This window comes from Pleuronectes platessa, chromosome 17 (genome assembly GCF_947347685.1).
Source record: "Pleuronectes platessa chromosome 17, fPlePla1.1, whole genome shotgun sequence".
Taxonomy (NCBI): Eukaryota; Metazoa; Chordata; class Actinopteri; order Pleuronectiformes; family Pleuronectidae; genus Pleuronectes; species Pleuronectes platessa.
This window is the reverse complement of record NC_070642.1, coordinates 13,719,531-13,737,214: the sequence shown is the minus strand read 5'-3', so window position 1 is coordinate 13,737,214 and position 17,684 is coordinate 13,719,531. Positions and strand designations below refer to the sequence as shown.

Sequence of the window (17,684 nt, the reverse complement as noted above, 5' to 3'; positions counted from 1 at the left end):
TGAAACAATATGAACAAGCACTAGGAATTCAAAACCACAACCTTAACTAAGTCTTTAAAATTTAAAATAGAAAATGAAAATTATAACTTGATGTCATTTTTGGCCATATCACCAATCAAAGAAAAATAACTTCACGTACATGCACAGGGTAGAATACCTAATGGAATGAAAAAACGAATGCTATGTCCTCATGATCTTTTGTTAGCTTTCTCAAAACACACAATATGGATGCAGTTCATATAGTATTTAGTTTGCCACATGATAATGAATTAATGCAAATGTCTTTTTTTCAGTAGTACATTGAAGGGAATATAATACAAACTGTTAAAGGGTAAAGTCGAATTCTTCTGGATGTTGGTTTCCATTAAAAACACATCAGACAGATAGATAGACTACAACTAAATAACATTGGGTGATATATATTGATTATATCCTGCTATGTGCTAGTAGTTTTTCAAATGTGTTGTACGCAACACGCAAGACTGCTCCCGGACTACTACAGTGTGAGTACATGAGGTTGTTGGTGCTGAGTGAAGGGTCAGAGCCAGGAACCCTCAGCGCCAGGCAGAGAGCGAGGGGCTGCTCTGCTGCCTGCGGCTCTGCTGCCTCACTGATGTGTGAAGTGTTGTCTTCGGCGCTTCCTCCCTGCAGCTACATCGCCTCTGAGCTTCTCTCCTCCATAAACGCCAGCATGCTGCTTCTGCCTCGTCCCGAATTCCTGCCGTGTGAATAATCAGCCGTCCGTGCCAGCTTTCATCAAATGTGACTGATTAAATTCACAGGCGGGACCTATGGGCTCGGCTCCTCCACGCTCTCGAGGAAATGTTCTACATGAACTTGGATTTTTAAGTTTTCATTAGATTGGGGCCTTAATGACTCAGTCTGATGGGTTTTGGATGCATTTGGTTTCTTAAGTTGAGCACAAGACGTCAACGTTAAGTGACAGGTTGTCCTGACTGGTTTGGGATGATGGCTGCCGCTCCAAAACTTCTGACCTTAGCCTTTGTTAGAACACTGATTGAAAGGAGGACTTTGTTATTATTTCCCCCCTCAATGGCACCATTTCTCCATCATTACCATTTCTCCTCTACAATGGCAACAGCTGATGAGCAAAACCCTCAAAATGTTATCTGGGGAAGACATTGTCTGTGTTACATTGTTCTGCAGGAGCCTTGTGCCTTACTTTTATTCAGAAAAGGCAGAAAAGGCAGAAGGATACAGTCAGCGCAGAATCGTGGACAGGACGGATTACAGCGTCTGTAGAGGAGAATGTTTGTGTCTGAGAAAAGATCACCAGAGGAAACCGGGCTGGATAAAAGTGAACACAGCAGTCACAGACAGACAGACACACAGACAGACAGACAGACAGGACGACTGCCGATGTCCAGAAGCTACTTAGCAGGCAGTTTGGAGGGAGGACGGCGTCCTTATGGCAGCATGTGGCGATGCGTCAGAGACTGCTGTCGGAATGCAAATAAGGAGACATTGCAGCTGCTTGGCACCTTCACACATATTAGGTGTGATTAATGCTTCGGGTGGGGGGGGGGGGGGGGGGGGTGGATGATGAATCATTTGCATCCTGTGAAACTGATTGGAGGAAAGTGTGGCTATAAAATCGCCTTAGTTCCGTAATGACAGTTAATCTGTTTATGAACTGTGCCTTGACAAGGTGTGAAATTGTAAAATAGTGAGGCTTGGTCATTTGACAGGTAATCAATACCACGATAAATCTAAACTACATACAAAGGCCAGGTATTAAATATGACAAATGATCAATATATAAGCATTAGTGGCAGTGATTTGTTTTAAAGATGTAATATGAAACAATTCTTTATTAAAATGTTAAAAGAATAAATAGACCTATGTTGCTTATTTTGTGGACCTTTGCACCTACGTGATCCAGAATGATTTCAACAATGTTCAAACCCAGAGAAGATCATCCATCTTATTCATGGCAACAGGAAGTTTTATTTTGGTCGCCTCCACCCTTTGTGTGAGTCACATAATGGATCACAATTATTTATTACCGTGCTGCGTAACGTGAATAAAACTTAACATCACCTCGGCCGTGAACAGGATTTGTGCTGAGTCACTACAACTCCTATGATCCCTCGCTGCTTCACAACGTCGTCAATTTCAGTCTTGTTCTGTTTTTTCTTAATTGATAGACCCCTAGTGGCCAAAGGTATATATTGCAGATTTAAATGAGACTGGCGTGTTAGGCTACGATTAGACGGGGGCATTAGAGGAGGGGGCCACGCCACTCAAAAGGAAAAGCTATAATACCACATGCAGACCTAATTGATTTGGTGACTCCTTGACCTGTCTGTTAACATCACTGTGAGGCTGAACCTTCCCCTTGAGCAACACTTTAGCTAATGACCCATCCAGACGTGCAGCTCATGACATTAATGGACATTTGACACAACAGTCTAATGTGCGAATGAGCACCTGAGCCACGTATATAATGTAGAAGTCATGACAGGAAGTCATTAGGTTTGATATCTACAACATCCAACTCAGTTAAAGTCTGAATCGAATGCTGTTAGATTGATAAAAAGGCTGCAACACTTACAGGAGCAATGTACAGTGATTACATGTTTTAAATGCCTTGTTAAAGGGAACATGCACTTAGTCCATTACTCCGTCTCATGCACAAAGGAAATAAAAGGAGGTTAATAAGCCAGAAAAACACTATGAACCAGAAAGGCGCTAAATAGATCACATATCTCTGCAGAAGCTAACGTGAAAAGCAATATCCAGAACCACAGATTTTATGGGTGAAATCGGTTCAGAAGTTTTTGAATAATCTGCTGACAGATTGATAAAAGAAATGGCAATGAAAACACAACCTCCTTGTCAGAAGTAATGAGCCAATTTCAAGTTGTTCAGGAGGTTTTCTCATAATTAAAAAGTTAATGCTTTTGAGTTGTAATAACAATTTAATTAGAAATAATCACATTGCCATTCGTACACACAGCGACAAACTTCTATAGATACAATAGGCTCTTTGAATCGTTGAGCTAAGTAACTCCCGCTCACCAAACTGTTAATCCAGCAAGCAGATCAGTATTAAAAATGCCCTGTTAGGTTCTGAAGTACTTTACTGTCACAGCGCCTCTGGCATTCCCGATGTGTGTTTATTCCACTGACAGTGTTGCATGTCTGACTAATCCATTAGCGCTTGTGACGGCTATTAACACAACCCTACTCTTCCTCTTCTGTATTTGTACAACCTGAGGATGGGACACACTCTGCATGATAATGAAGTGAAAAACCATGGATGACAAAGTTATTTCAACCCTGTTAAAAGGAAGAACGTTTTTATTTTTCTACCTCACTTACTCAAAATGAGCTGTTTCTGGACATCAGCAGTAGCCAGTCCTCAGTTCTTCTAGCCAGCAGTGAACTGACATGAACACTACGTCCACATTCGCTACCCGGGGCCGTCCCTCGTCATCTGTTGAGGTCAGAGCCACTGGCAGGACGGAAGAGGACGCAGCGTGTGCCCGGAGTGCGAGCCATCCCCTTGCATCATGTCTCACAGAAGCAGTGTGGACCTTTCTGCATCTCAGAAGTCACACACACACACACACTCACACACACGCTTGCCCTTGGCCCCAAGGACGTCTGCGCTGTACAGTCTGCTTCAATTTAAAATTGTGTAGCTTTGGGACACAGTTGTATCCAGTGAGACTGTGTCCTTGGGTTCAGGGTTGTGTTTTTTTTTTCAACTTGAGACAAAGAGGTTTTGTTATCATCTGTGTTTATTTGCTTGGTTGCAGGATTACCCAAAAACTACTCATTGATTACCATCAAATTTAGAGGGGCGGGGCCTGACCCAAGGAAGAACCCATTCAATTTTGATGGGAATCAGGGGAAAGATCCAAGGATTATTTTGCACCATTGCAAGATTGGACGTTTGTCAACATTTTTTATTCATAAAATGTTTCTCTCAGGACATAATTCATGGATCTTGGTGGATTTGTTTTTTTGCATATAGGCACTGATATTTATTTGGCACAGATCTAAATGAAAATCCATATCTAGGGCATTTAAGTGTGGTTTCAGAAGGGGGCTGTTTGGCCTTGTCGGAGGGATGTGCTCCACCGAGTGCCTTTCTAGTTTCTTATTCATTTCATGATGAATATATCATGTCTGGCTTCTGCTGCACAGCTGTGTGATCAGTATCAAAGAAAGAAACAGAAAATAACGAGCCTCATTTAGTCGCAGAACACACATCTCCCGTGTGCTTCTGTTGCTTTGAGGGGAAACAAAATAAAGCAGTTTGCAGAGAAGGGCTTGATCTGGAATCAGTGGACTCGACAGTCATTAGGTTCGACCGGTTTGAGAACTCTGCAGTGAATACAGCTCCTGGTTCTATCAAGGCTGACAGGGGCTTGACTGAGTGACATGCAGCAGGCGGCGGTGTCAGTTAGCTCAGCCCCTCGAGGAGCAATTATCTCTCGATGGCTCGTTAAGACCCAGGAGCCCGTAAGTCATGGACGAGGAGGAGGAGAAGGAGGACTGTTTGGGATATACAGGATAAAGATGAAGGGTATGTCAGGGGAAGATGGATAAAGGCTGGGATCAGTGTGCAGCTTATACAGAGGCTTCCCAATGCTTTAAATGTGATAAATAAGATGAGGAGTTAATATGATGGAGCGTACTTGTGCTATGATGCACCATTAAAATGTCATCAACACAGCGTTGACATTGAGTACATGTCTATGTTTAATGGAAAGCCAGTTTAAAGTGTTTTCCCACTTGTGCTTACTGGTGTGTGACCATGCAGAGAGCTTTGTTTTCAATTGCCCATGTCGTAAAAATGTATTTCTAACATTTCTGTCATCACTCTAACACTAAGGAGGTAAATGGAAATGTATTTGCGGTGATTAGAATCCTTTATAAAGCGACAGTGATAATAATGAGCGGAAAAAGTGTCCAAGATTTCTCTGGTTTCTTTTGAACTACACTGGAAACAGTTAGAGTGATCAAATCCTCATCAGGATCAAAAAGCTTGGGACAGAATGCGTCCTGGTATACAAAAGCTTGTAAGCTTGTTTTAGCCCAATGCTTAAATCTGTCATACACAAACTCACTAACTAACTCACCATGTAAACATTTCTACTAAACCTTCATCTTGTCAGGGGTTGAAACATTTTGACAGATTTGACGTTCAGCTCTCTTTGCCACCGTAAATAATTAAAACAACATAAGACACATTGTCCATGTAAAATCAAAACAAAAACATGAATAGAGAGCAGCGTCAAAAACCTAACAGCCAGTGGGTGGACATTTAAAGTGCTGACTCGTGCTTTGGTGCTTGAGGGACGTGAGGCAGCATAATTCCAATATTTATAATGAAAATCTAACTTTTAGTTTGCATATAAAGCACTCTGCACTCTTAGGGCTTGGATTTATGCTCCATATCATTTGTGTGCATGTCTGGTTGTTCAGTAGTTCAGTTGTAACCTGCACGCCATTTGGTTTTGCTATAGATCTGCCATTAACCCCCCATGTCGATGAAATGCTTGCAGGGTATTTGTACGAGGCTTTTGAGCTGCTGCAGTGCGTAACCACCGTGGGCTTTGTGTGTTTGTGTGCTCGATGTTCACACTTTGCGCTCCGTGTAAAGATCACCCTCCACTGTGCGCTGCTCATTGTGAGACCCTCACAGTGTGTAATTGTCCCTGCTCTCTCGCAGCAGGAGTTGTGTTACATGAGTGGAGTGTAATGCTTTCACCCCCCACCCGGCCCTTCAGACTCAGAGGAGGAGAGTTTCACAGTGCTGGTCATTTTATTCATACCAATGAGGAAATGGTGATGTTTTCCATTTTCTTACGACTTATTTATTCATATAAATATCTCACTTACATTGAAATCATGCATGAAAATAAAGAAAAGGAAATACAACTCATCCTCTTGCAGTGATCAAATGAACCCAGCCAGGCTTCATCACTGTGAGCGTGTTCCACTGCAACACATCATCTTCTGCTTTGCGCTGCAGTGCCTTCAGTGGCGAGGCTCTCAGTTTATTTAACACAGCATCAACAGAAAAGGTTGCATTAGCATACAGTGCATGACCTTTCACTGCATTGGCCTGTTTACAGTTGTACACCCACACGACAAAAAACGTAATGTACCAAGAACAAACAGTGGAGGATGGAAAAAAATTATGCAGCTCTAGGGAGGTGCCGTGTTGAGAGGGTTCTCTTGCAGAATATGTCGATGTGACCAGTGAGTTAAAACTGTGAAATATAAAGTCTTTAATTTATTGGTTCTAGTGCAGGGTTACTAAAGAATCAGCCAATCGGTGCTTGCACTCTCACGTGGTAAAATGCATCTTTATAAGTGGCCCAGGCATCACTTTGTTCTGAGGAAAGTAAAGAATTTTCTCAAACACTTTCACCCACCCCTCCATCGGCACAGTGATGAGGAGATAATGGGTGCATTTAAATTTTTGGGGTGAACTATCCCTTTAAGTATGAGCAGACTTTCCACCTTTCCACTCGTTCGTTCCTCTCAGCCTCATCAGTCTCTCAAGTCGCAGACTGAGGAGAGATTGGATGATTAAGTCCTGCTAATGGCTTTTCATGGTGCTTGCTTTGAGGAAAGCAGTGGGTTTCTAATTTCAAACATAGGCAGTTGCCAAAGTTGAGAGGTATCTATCTTATTGATTATTTGAAGTCATTTAAGCATGTATCCTTTAGGGGTCTTTGACTTTATGAGTCCAAAAAAGCATGAAGATCCGGATTTGGTTCAGTTTGTTTCCGTCTCTGCAGAGGAGCAGTAACATTGTCATGTTCAGACACTGTATTAGAGATTTTCCTCTGTACTATTCTCCCTTTAGTAAAGTATTTCATATCCTTTTCCCTTGTAGTGGGTTTGAAAAATGAGCAAAGTGACTGTGAACATGACACCACTTTGATTTCAGTCGTTTTATTCAGTTGTACTAATAATAACTAAGAGGATTTTGTGTGAGTGGCCGACCATTCAACTCTCTCTCCTCTTTGGTCAGATGAGAACTACAAGAGCTAAACCCCCCCCCCCCCCCCCCCCAAGAGTCTGATTAGTTGGATTATTGTCAAAAGCAGTGACAGCTCTGCACAGACTTCGCTATTTGCTCGACTTAGTTTTTCATTATTTCCTTCAGTGGTAGTATTTTATGTCCCAGACATTACATTTTGAGTCAGTATTCACTGTATGTGTGTCAGTTGGTCAAACCCACCACTCGGGTCCTGACTGAAATATTTCAGCAACTGCCGGATGTGAAGAGTTTATATTTAGACGTTGTTATGATTCTCAGAGGATGAATCTTACTTTGGCAATTTCTGGATTTTCTCTCTAGTGCCACAATTATCTTGCCATAATATTTGCTCTATTCGGTCAAGCCCCTCTCAGGATGAATTGTAATAATGTTTGTGGTACCCTTGTGTTTAGTGCTAATTAGAAAATATTAGCCTGCTAATTAGAGCCCTACCAATATAGATGTTTGGGGAGAGATCTATCAGGGATCAATTTTTTTTACGACACTCGCATATTGGATGCATGGTTTTCATATCGGTGCATATTGGCAAATATTAACGCTAGTAACTGGTTTCTTTGATGGTCCACTGGCCCACCACTGAGGCGGCAGGATTTACGCTTGTGCTGCAGATGAAGTGAAAAAATCAATCATCAGGAAACTGATTAGCTATGGCCGCCACATTCCAATTTAACGGGTTACGCTGTTTAACGTTTGTTTTCAGTCAATCCTCTTCTGACACCACCTCAGGTCACCAAGGTGCATTTCTTCTCCATTCTCCAAAGTCAAGTGGAACGAAAGGGTTGCAGGATATTCTCACATCAAATATGTTTTCCTGGAGGTTTGTTTGCCTAGTTTCACCTCAATCAGGGTCGACAACAGCTTCCACTGCTCTTGCCGCACACGTGCTGTCTTGAGTTCTAATCCTGCTGTTGTTGTGGGTACTTGGAATATTTTAATATCCTTGTGTTACTATCATAGCTCTGGGTTTTATCAAAGCTTAGTGGGAGCCCATCTGTCCTTTATTCCACAACTATCATTCCTGTGTTAATGCCTTAAGTACCCGACCTTGCAGAAGAGATTTGTCATCGCTCTTCCTCGTGGTTTAAGGATAACGGAGGACGTTTTAGCCGAGGATACACTGAGCACTTTGGATTTCATCTTCCTCTGTGCTCAAAACAGAAGAGTCAAGTGCAAAGACACTAGTACCTACTTTTATTACATGTCAGGTTGGAAATGATATTTGAAATTTCCCTCTAGGAGCAGCTGTAAACCTTCATATTGACTCTCTTGCACATCGGGCTGAAAACTGTTCCAATGATTCACTTTCAGCTCAACATTCATATATCGAATTCAATTTCCGATGACGGCGATGTGATGTTCTTTCACTGTTTCACACGCCGCCTCGACCCTGTAATATTTAAACTGTATATTTTCTTCACCGTTACACTCCACAAATATAGATTTTTTTTTTAAAGCCTCCGCCTCATGTTATTAAAAAAACGGCTCCGCATCATATTCTATATTGATTTTTTTTTGTCGAGCGCTTGAGAGTTGTGTTATAGCAAGTGTCGGACGTTTTCTCATGGCCCTGCAGTTTATATAGAGTGTGATGTAAAGGGTTATGTGTGTTAACTCTGGTTATCTAAGCCTATACGTTTTTATTCCTGTCCAAGAGTTTAACAATAACAGAGATGAGATCGTCCTTCACTCCTACCTCACATACTAAATTCATGCTTAGGGCCCGGTTTCACCTCCATGGACACACACATGTATACATTCTGAACCACAGTTTGAGTCTCTGGGCTGTTCCGTGCAGTCTCTCTCTCTGGAGGGGTTTTAAGCACCAACAATATTCCCAGAGCTAAACTGTGGTGAATTATGCAACAGGAGGAAACCGGGCGACTCTATCTTTGGAGGTGCTTGCTCATGCTACACACACACACACACAGACAAACACACACATGCCAGCGGTCCAGCTATTCCTGTTTGGTGCGTACATAAAAGTCCCTAAGTCTCCGAGTCGTCTTTCGGTTTGATGTCCATGACATCCGTCTGTGAAATGGGATATGCTGTCACTCCGGCTCTAAGAGTCTTTCTGGGCATGTTTTCAACTGCTACTCTGTCGGGGTTTGTGTATTTGTGTTTGTACGCGTGTGTGTGAGAGAGAGATTATTTACTGCAGATGCCTGACTCTGTGTGTGTGTGTGTGTGTGTCAGCTGAACCTGCCCCTCCATTTGAGAGCTAAATCCCATCTCCATGCTCTGTGCCTTTGAAAAATTCAAACTCCTCTCACCATTTGTGACACATCGTGTCCCTGTTCGAGTTCGGCACCGAGAGCCGAGGAACCCCTGTCCTAAAAATAACCTGCGACTGTCACAGAGAAAATGGAAAACCTCTGTAGATCATGTATAAGCACAATGAGCATGTGTGTGTGCTGTTAAGGTGAGAAGAAGAACTTGTAGACCAGTAGGGGTTTCCTCATTAGAGTCATTTAAATGCTGTGGTTGTCAAATTGAATTGAGTTAAGCTTTTTAAACCAAGATGAATAATGACATTTCAACTGATTCCTCTGTTTGTCTTATTTTAAATTATAAAGCCAAATGCTGATGATCAACTTTAACAGCTACCAAATGCGCGCCTGCTGCTCTTTAGTTGTCTTGTGTCACTAAGAATAATAATTTCTGTCTTATCTACATTTATTTTACATGAATGTAACTATCAGGCACATTTGGTAAAGTTGGCTTAGGTCAGATAATGAATACAAGGGCCTGAGTTCCACTGGGAATGTGGGGACGTGCCCTCATCCGTCTTTTTAAAATTCTGTTTCCATGGGTGCTTGAAGTGCTTGGAGGTTTGTGAATATGAGAAACGAGTCAGTGCCTTGATGCTTTTTAAAAAAGCTGCTTGAATTTCTTTACTTTGTGCATAAAAAGGAATTGAAGCTTTTTTGAAATTTCTATTAACAGGCTACATGCTGCTCTCTGCATGAGTCTCACAGCTCGTAGCTTTAAACATGGCCCTGCCTCTACTACTCATAATATTTCAACTTGTTTATTTAGCTCATTCTGAACATTTTCAGCCTTTTTAACAATACCAAGATCTGGTGTTCATAATTTATTTTGTCACTTTAATTGTGAGATGAGATTTTAATACTGACTTTGGGAATCCTGGATTTTTGTTTCCTCCACATTCACAATTTTCGGTTTGATAAAAGGGTTTTTATTATTGTCCTGCTGCTTAAATGCTAAAATCCTGATGATTCTAAGTTTTGAGTGTCATCATCATATCCGTGGGTAACTCCTCTTTACGTGGTGTAACTGTTGCCCCACCTTACTTCTAGATGTTAGCTAGTATGCAGCTTCAGAGGGAGACTAGAGGCATCCAGAGCTGAAAATGCACTGCAACCTCCTGTTTAGGGTTAACAATATTTTAATCATTTCAATCTGCAAAATGAGGCCGTGATTAAACAGCAGTGAAGCGCAGTGCACGTTGTTGGGGGTGAAACATTCAAAATGAAGCTCTTGGGGTAAGTACAAGTGGTTGTAAGAAGGCTGACTGATGCAGCTTCTAACCTAAAAAACGATAAGTAAAAGGTAAAAAACATAACCCATTCCCACGCCGTTAAGCCGGAACCCAAGCACTCTAATCGATTCCACCCTACCCTACAATATCCTGATACTCCAGAGACCTGAGCCGAGTCATCCAGCTGTGTCAGACTAGCATCCATCACTCGCATGGAAGGGTCTAAAGTGCTACACTGCATTAGAGGGGATTCCTGTGGGAAGCCCTCGTCTATTAACGGGAGCCACGAGATGCTCGCTCTTAAATGAGATCAGCAGCTCTTGAAGGTGACTTGTTTTGCGTCGGTGTGATAATGGATCGAGGAAGCTCAGTGTTGTCTTCCTGAAGCACTCGGCTCGAGACAGAGAATTGGAAATGTGTTTTTCTGTTAAATAGAAAGTATTAAAAATAAGCCTATTAGTGTGTTTTTAAGGGGGTTTCTTCTGAAGGAGCTATTTCTAGTTGATGAGCTTGGTGAGATAGGAGGCGGCAGACTCCAGGGGGAAAAGATCTGTATCAGCAAGCAGAAAACCACGCCCTGTTTGACTTGCTAATGAAAACAATCCTTTATACTTTGTGAATAAATCACCGTGAGGGAAGATTTTCTTCTTTGTGTAAGTGTCTGCATTGTTAATTTGGTTGTGTTGTCGTGGCATGATACTGCAAATGTTTACTCTTTCTCTCATGAACTATTAAAAAGCTGTTGTCCTTATTCTCCTTATGGTTGATTAGGTCACTTATAGAAAGAGATTCACGTTTTTTTTAAAGTAATAACTGGAGGTTGAAATATCCAATTAAGTCATTTTCGCTATAAAAATGTAATTTAATGCTTCAGACCTTTATGGAAATTGTAAAGATATGAATTCAACCGACAGCAGCAGCCGACATATTAGGCAGAGACAAAGATTAGTCACTGAGCCACTCAATAAAAATGATTCAAGACACTTCTAGTGGACATTTACTGTGCAAGTCGTCTCCATGCGTCATTCCCTTTAGTCAAAGATGAACTCAAACTGTCAGGAGGTTGTAAAGAGTCTATATATATATAGTGTAACAAGTTGTGGTTCGTGCATAGTAAAGCAGAGAAGATGTCTATTTAACAGAGCACATAGGCCAAATGTTATTCATAAAGGCATAGTCCAACACTCACTCTCCTTTTTATAGGTATTATTCGGATTTGTTGCAGCTAAATACTCTGTAAATATTGTCTGATAAAGATGGCAGCGTCTTGAGGTAACACTTACAAAGTCACACATGCACCATACCAGTGAAACTCCTGCTATTGTTGTTGTTTACCCTGATTAAACGTTTTAAACAGGTTTTTAAAAATAGCAGTTGCCATGTGCTCAAACGATTACCGTGCACTCGAGGCACCTGAAGTTCCTCCGGTGCTGCCGGGAAACTACCTGCTCTGAAGTGAAGGAGCTGAAAAAGGCCTCGAAACGTTCCCAGAATTGCAATTTGCACACAAAATAAACTAATCTTAAAACTATGCCCCATTGTTAGATAAAATATTGGCCAGTGCAGCTTTTAACTGTTAAACAAACAGTTCATTTTCCAATGAGCACAGTCTTGGATTGACTTTACTGCTCATGCAAAACAAAATGTAATGCACATTGCAGAATAATATTGATTTATCTCTTTCTTAAATCTGACATTTCCACCTGCTCTTACTTTGTTAGTAGAGACCGTTGATGGTGAGCTAATAGTCGAGTCATGATACGCTCAGGGAGTCTGAATATCATTGAATCAACCAGATGCATCGTGCACATTCACATTCATATTAGTTTAGCTCAGTGCTCCTGGGAAACACAGTTACTAGAATAAACTGTTTTCAGTTATTCTGCTACTGTGGCCGCTGCATCGTGGAAAAAGGCCATGTGGCTTGTTTTATAAAAAAAATTACAAAAGTAATTTTCTGCTTATCGAGCTCAGTCCCTCAGCACAGCATCATACTGTCACTGTCTGCAGAGCAAATGTTAGCACAATTGTCACTGTGGGACGCCGGCTATAAATAGAGCACAGGAAGTCATTCAGGAACAGAAAACGGAGAAAAAAAATGTCTGTGTTGAATTTTATTTTGAAGCATGTAATGATGCCTGCCCGCAAAATAACCCCCCCCCCCGAAGCTAATCCTGTTTAATTCTCTGGACACTTCCGAGGACAAAACCTGCCTCTCAGAGTCGAGGAGATAAGGTTGTTTTACTGCCGCACATTATGTGAGGACGTCAGTTTGATCTTCTCTAATTAATGATTCACATGAGTCTGCGGAGGACGGTTCCTGGTGGGAAGGTTGAGGCCCATGTTTTGCATAATGGCTGCAGTCAAAGGCAATTAGCATTCAGGACGTTGCAGGAAAGGCTTTTATCAAGTTGGGATTGTGGTTTTTAATTGTGACTTATCACACAGGCTGTGTCTCACTTACAATTTGAATGCTTTTGAATTTTTATTGAATCGTAATATTTCCAAAGAGTTGAGCACATTTCACATCGAGATAATGTTGATTTCATTTGGCAGCGTGAGATTGTAAAACCACATCATTTCACTCTTGTGACAAATTGACATTTCCCAGTTCAACCTAACCAGCTTCCACTTGGCGGAAGTTCCATTTGTTCAGCCGTGCATACGCCAGATAACTTCCATCATCATTATGATTACCAGCAGATACTGTGTTTGAAGTGAAAGCAATTAATGAGGGGGTGTTGGTGAAAAGGGAGCTTATGTTGAAAGATTCACACCAGCACCGACTCATTCAAAGACCTCCGGGCCGAATGGTTGACGCTTGAACCTTAATTATTTTCTACTTCAGAGATATTTTTCCTTTCCAGTGTAAATGAAATAAAAAGCTTGACGGAAATGGTACGGAAGCCCGATGAATCCACCGTGCCGGAAAATAGACACAAATGCAATTAAATCCCTTTTTCTGGTGCTAAAGGGTTAAATCGTGCTTACGTTGATCTTTTTTGACAGTTTTTGTGGGGAAGAAAATAAAAATAAAGCATCACATGTGTCAAGAGATTTGTAATTAAAGTGGCAAATGACAAATGACGGCTGAACATGTTGGCTGTTCCAAATATAAGAACAAGAGAAATGGCGTCTATTATAAGCAAAATTCATGACATTTTCAAAGGATTTTTGTTCGTAAGAAAACACTGTGAAATTACTTTGTAAACATCCACTGAAGAATTGGCTCTTTACTGAGTAACTTATGCGTTTTGGCACCGGACTTTAATCATGATTACTAGATTTTAATAAAAATCCAGCCCACAAACAAACAGAAACAAGATGTTGAGCAGAGACAAAATTGTTTTAACCATTCCCCATATAACAGAGCCAAATAATTAGCAACACTTACTTTGTTTTAATAAAGACTTTTAATAAAAAATTGATTGTCAGCAAGATAATGCAAAAACAAGTCAAGGACACTTTGTGAAAGGATGGGACATGGGCCAAGAAATAATTCATTCTATTGCCAGGTTTATTTATCATTTTTCTTCACATTTTCATTATTTTCATAGATAATAATTCATGGAGCTTGAATAAACAAACCATGCACGTTTTAGGAACTGATATCTCTGAGTGTGAGTAATTTGCTGTGTCCTGATTGAAATCACGGGGACTTTTGGAACATGGCATAGAAATGCTCTGTATTTAGAGCCATTCATGTTTTTACCATGTTCCAGTTTTTACCGGATCCACCCCGTCATTTGTCAGGATTTGCCCTCCGTTGTTTGATGTGATAATGAATAGAAAATTGGGGTTGTAATATTTCAAAAGCCCACAGTATGAGGTTTTTGTCTTTGGTCCCATGGGATGTGTAATATTCAGGTCCAGAGGTGGGACTTTTGTGTTCTGCTCCATTTCAGAGCGCAGCGGTGATTTGTGGTCTGTGCTCCTCGTCTGATGCCGGGCCAAGGTGTTCGGTAATATCATTTACAGGTACCACCTCCGTGCCGCCACTGGGATGCCTGGCAACATACGCTGTTTGATTCCCATGTTATCAACATCTGATGCATATTGTATTGTCGCTCTCTCTCTGGTTGAGAGAGGGCTGTCGAACTTTAGAATTCAGAAAATGGTAAGAATAGTGAGAACGAAAAAAAAGGCCAAGGCTCTTCTTGGTTCCCCCTCAAGGCAGAGTCACAATCCCCTACACACACACACACACACACACACACACACACACACACACACACACACACACACACACACACACACACACAATCCAAGCCTACTATCTTCCCTGAATGCGCGGCCTATTTTCCCTGTCAAGGTGGTGTCCTAGATTCAAAGTTCCATCCATAGTAAAGAAAGTGAATTTATTAGGAGGGATGTGGATGATGGGAACATCTTCAAGCTGAATGTTTCCTTCCTCATATGTTGTGTGTGCAGAATATGATTAAAACCAAGATTTGTGTGAAACCTCCTCAGGACCTTTATGACCTGAAAGGGAAAATGTGGAATCCTTAAAATTGTGTCCCTGGAGCAAACACTTATTCTTACAACATTTGCTTTTAACTAACACAATAGTGTCCTTGGGACTGTGTACATGTGTGTGTGCATCCCCCCCCCCAGTGAGCTTATGCACATGCCCTCTCCTCTCCGCACGGGGCCTGTGCAAATATCTCTGCATTCCTGTTTATATTATTAATTAACCAGCAGCGTAGGTGTTCAGCCAGAGCAGAATTCACCCGGGTACGATTCCAACTCCTCATTGCAAATTAAATTACAGAGCGCGGCGCTCAAAGAGACAGCTGGTAAACGCTGCATGTAGCTGAAGGCGTGCGGCACACACGGCGCCTATTATACCACAACTCACTCACTTTCCCTGAGTCAGCTCGGATCCCGTGAAACACTACACCGGTCAGCTGTTTGCTCAACAGAGTGTCCAATGTTTTCACAGCGCTCTACGTCTCAGGAGCAGGAGCGTTATAACTTAATGTGAATGCACTTGAGCCGTCAAGTTGCTGTGTTCTGTCACGGTAATGCACCAGGCGTGAGGGGATGATGGAGTCGGTGCACTCAAAGTGTTTCCAGCCATCAGGTTAAGAAAGATGCAGATGTCATCAGTGCATCACCACGGTGTCGCCGACCCTGGTCATGCTTTGTGCTCTTTTGCTTCTCTTTTTTTTATTTATTTTTTTTTTTTTGAACAATTTATTTATTTCAATTTTTCAAACAAACAACAGTGATACAGGGCTGTTTTGTGCTCTTTTAAGGCTAAATCCAGACTTCTTCCTTTTCAAAATAAAACGATCTCTGTCAACAAAAGGCTCAGTATCAGTTTTAATCCCCGTCCATACTACCACGCCTGAGAGCGCACATCACGTGATGACTATCATGTGCACGCTGTTGTAAACAGGGTGGCATGCACTTGCCGGTATATACGAAGAAAGCATTTGGTTGTAAGTTTCAGAAAGAGGCTACAAAGATGATTGCTAAAAAAAAAAGACCTCTTCTTCTACATATATAAGTAGCTGTGCCATTGTAAAACGCAGGATTCTACTGAACAACAGTTGTTAGCCAACACAACGGGGTCAGCAAGGCTTGTTAATGATGAACCATGTTGCGTTCAAGTCTGGTGAACTTGACCAAAAACCTTTTCTTCTTCTCCTGGAAGGCGGTAATGATCGTTCCCAAAACTTACCCTTTTCTACACATCCAGACATAAACGGACCCCCAGAGTTTTCAAACCTCAACAGCTCAAGCAGTGTTTCCAAACTACTCAGTTTTAGAAGTTCTGAAACTCCAAAGTAGCACAGATGCTCTCTCCATGGCAGAATTGATGACGTAGTGTGGATGTAGCCTGACTTAGATCCCCTTCATGTTGTAGTTGCGGAGGTCACAGATGTAAACCTTCAACTCCGGCCTCCCGGAGACGGTTCCGGCTGAGCGCTCCTCACTGTTCCCTTAAATGTGTTAAAATCCAATTAGCCTCCCTCCGCTTGTTCCTGTCACTCTTATCGGTCCCAGTCCCTCTGCACACTCGCACAGGATTTATTAAAAATTTAAGCCCTCCTCCTTTATGGGGATAATATATTGGAAACCCTGCAGCATCAACATGGAGCTCTTTAATAATTCATGTGTGTAGCCTGGTGGAGACACAACATGGACTGCAGCACTTTAGCTTTGTGGCTGTGTGACAGTTTACACTGTGCAACCCTGCAATGAAGCCTTTGACCTGGAGTTGTTCTAATGTGACTCAGGACAATTGAAACTATACTAGAATTTAAACACCGAAGATTGATTTATAATTAAATATATTTTTGTTGTTTTAATTTTACCCTTTTGGTAATTCCTGCCATGCTATTCCTTTCAATCTTCATATATTGAATGTGGTATGTATGTATTCAACCAGTCAGCCTTACACAATAACAGTTAAAACACTGATAATAAAACAAATAAGAAAATAAAGTTGAATATAAATATCAGTTTGAGCAAAATTTTTAATTTTCTTGCCTTTAATGGCATATATATTTATTTATAGGGTGATTTCTTAAGTGCTGTCCTATTGTTCTGATGTTTCTGTCCTCCATAACCATAATGGACTTGTTTTGAGATTCCTGTAAAAGGGTTTTAAATAAGCACATTAGCTGTGTCCCAGTTAAAAACAAGCAGCTTCACCCCGGGCACACTGTTTATTTAAAGGGGTTTAGTGTTCAATCAGTGATACACATGTGTAGCATCGTATTGTTTGAAAAGTTAACTCAAAAAATATAAATGTATGTACATAATTTTGCTTTTGTCTGCCCTTTTTAATAAATGTACGCAGCTGCCAGTTGTGTATCCTTTAAATGACAATAGGAGGTAGTGAAGCTGCTTGCTTGTGATGTTCAAAGGATTGAACGCTCAGTGAAGTGAGAGTGAAATTCCACTCCAGGGACGCTGCAGTCTCCCTGATCTTATTATTCCCTTTGTGTTGTCCTGTGGCTGAACCTGACCTCTGACCTCCTGTGGGGAGGAGAACCAAAAAAACTAAATTCCCTCGTGGATCAAGAGTGTGTCGAAGGAAAAGTGGGACTCAACGCACGGCGTCCATGTTAGAGAAAATAACATGGAACCCTCACTCTTAACTGTCAAGCACTTCAAATC

At 41.4% G+C, this 17,684-nt stretch overlaps 1 protein-coding gene across 2 annotated transcripts in view; it reads left to right on the top strand.

Annotated features, from left to right (window-relative positions):
* si:dkey-71h2.2 (low density lipoprotein receptor adapter protein 1) overlaps positions 1–17,684 on the top strand; it is a 37,753-nt gene that overhangs the window by 792 nt on the left and 19,277 nt on the right. The window lies entirely within an intron of this gene.